We start from the raw sequence: 2,833 nt of genomic DNA on the forward strand, positions 1-2,833 counted from the left end.
ACCGCAGCTACGCGCACTATGTTAGATCAATGACGCGGGAATAATTTCGCTGCACCGCCCACAAACACGGGAATCTTTTACCTGAATTCGATTTAGAATCGCACACACGAGCTGCGATGAAATTCACGAGCACAATGTGGGAGTCATTGACGAGTTGCGAACACGGGAACTTGTCATCGCCAGAAAGCAATACACGTATCGGAAGGGACTTTCGAATTGAGGAGTTGAAATGGAAAACGATACGAATGTCAAAAAAATGAAAAAACGATATTTTTAGTGAGAAAGAGAATATAAATTCTATGTGGAATATAACGAAAAAAGTTAAAACTGCCACAATAATGTTGGCTAAATTGTAGTTGGAAAAGATTAAATCTAACCAATCGGATACATTTTTTACGATTTATATTCGCTCTAAATCCGTAAATGTGGTATGATCTCGAACTTTATAATATTCAAGTGATAAATGATACAAAATACTAAAATTGACAAAAAAGAGATTTTTGTTTCTAATAGAAATCTTTATTCCCGACACTTAGTTAGGTATATCGTTTATCATTTTAACTTTTCAATTGTTAAAAATCAGCCTGTCTTCCTTGTTTATAGGTGAAAATTTATCCTTTCAGACTATGGGAAGTACTTTCTTTTTACTTAGTTCTTACTAAATATAATGTTATCGCGCTTTTCTATTATATTATTGAACTTGATCGAAAGAAAAGAATCCAGGAGAAATACCAACTACGAGGGAATTTCTTAAACTCGATAGACGGGTTTCAGTATATCTGGTATAGGAGTAGTAACTTCCGCAAGGTGACCCGGTTTTCTCTGAGTTTCTACGAAGAATATAATAGAGACACAGTTTCGACGAGTCATTAAGCGATCGTTATACATAGCAGGTGCCTACTTTTATCGTTTTCCCTTTATACCATTTGATTTTCTTATTAAACCGTGAACTACACGTGTCTTAAGCATCTGCGTTCGTCTAATTTCGCCTCGCAAGTTTCAGGAAATTACTGTAGGCTCCGTCGAATCGGTTTAACCGAAAAATGTAGCTGAGCGTGACGATCCGGTACTTTGGTAACCCTGGCGTCGAAGAGTTAACAATCGAGAACGAAAAAGAAAACCATTTGAAGGCTATAGGGAAAGCATACGATAAGTTATATTTCCGATAAGTCATATTTCTTACAAAGAACAGCTTTCAATTTCGTATAATGTCAATAAATGTTATATATTACCAAAATTGTCTATAGATTCGATTTTGGAGTTAAATACGTGTCCTTTCGCCCTCTTTAATATTTCTAAACTATTCCTCGTCATAATATTATAATACGGAAAATATTAAAATATTGCCCGCCTTAGTTGTATCTTTGACCTGTATAAAACTTCAACCTATTTTGAAAAGATTAACAGATCGTTTTCATTTTCAATGACGTTATATCAAGATTCTCTCGTTTAATCGTAAAGTGATATTAAAATCAGAGAAAGAACATAATAATATCTAGTGATTTCCCTACGGGATTACAATGTTCCGCTTCCTTCACGCTTCAGGCATCATATACATAAATATCACATACGATATAACAAAATCATATATATACATATATGAGTATATCCTAAACGTACATACGATATTATATATACTTTATAAACTGTAAAAAGTATGAATCAACAAAAATATACCTATCGTGTTCTTCTCTTGTAATTTTCATTTGTAATAACGTAAAGTTAGATATCACTTTACATTTATAATTTTGCCTGATTTCCTATCTATGAAATTCAAGCGTCGCCTCATTATGTACGTTACACGATCTGTGTTTCTTACAATACGCTTTGTTCTTTGAGAAGCTCGTATAATTTTATTGTCTAGAATAGAAAATGAGAGATGCACTTTTTTCACTTTAATCATGGTATATGTACGTTAAAGACATTCGTACGCGTGCGTATGTATAATCTAATATTTGCGTGTCTGAGATGATTATCTCGAAACGGCGGGATAATAAAATAGCAAAAAGCTAAAATGCAAATGAGCATCTGCTGCTGTGGCGGAGATTGATTTACGAGTGTGCCGCTCGTAACTGTTCAGCTTCCTCCCGATAGGTACGCGATGATATGCGAAAATCTCGACGCGGATTTTGAATGGTTGACGAATGAAAATTTTGCAAACAATAAATACATCATACGAGATAATAATCACTGATGTGTTGTTTTATACATGAGTTCAGTTTTTGAATGCACATACGCCGGAAAAAAACATTTCGAAGAAATAATTGTATCGTAATAAATAATTGTTCATAAAATTAGTTTATATTTTCTTTTTTACAACATTGTTAATTCAATGCCAAACAATTTATTTCAATTTGGTAGATCAATTGTAATAAATTGTAAACGCCAACTAACTGTACGGAAATAGAATGTACGTTGTTTGTATGCATTCCCCGATCGTAAAAATTTGCAGTTTTAATTCGCGAAAAATAAACGTGTTACGTACGATACAAGGGAACTTGATAGCGTCAATATAAATATAACAATTGACGAAAAGAGAAAAAAAAAGTGGGCTCAGCCGGGATTTGAACCCGGGACCTCTCGCACCCAAAGCGAGAATCATACCCCTAGACCACTGAGCCGCTTATGAAAGACACTCACTTACTACGGTATGTGAGCGCTCAGCATAACATACTTTCGCGATTACAGATTGATTACAGATTAATTTGTTCGTCTGGTATGACGTTTCCTATTACGAAACGAACTGTTTGAACGATCGATCTTTCAATCATCTTAATTAAAATCCCACGTTTGATATGTAATTTCAACTTCTCAGTTGAATATATTCTACGAT

General features: G+C 34.2%; 1 non-coding gene across 1 annotated transcript; it reads right to left on the reverse strand.

Moving 5' to 3' along the window:
* Positions 1-2,549: 2,549 nt before the first annotated feature.
* TRNAP-UGG lies at positions 2,550-2,621 on the reverse strand. The gene has a single exon. It is a non-coding gene; the product is annotated as a tRNA-Pro (tRNA).
* Positions 2,622-2,833: the final 212 nt, after the last annotated feature.

The sequence above is a fragment of the Bombus impatiens genome, unplaced genomic scaffold, assembly GCF_000188095.3.
Source record: "Bombus impatiens unplaced genomic scaffold, BIMP_2.2 scf_0017, whole genome shotgun sequence".
NCBI classification, from domain to species: Eukaryota; Metazoa; Arthropoda; class Insecta; order Hymenoptera; family Apidae; genus Bombus; species Bombus impatiens.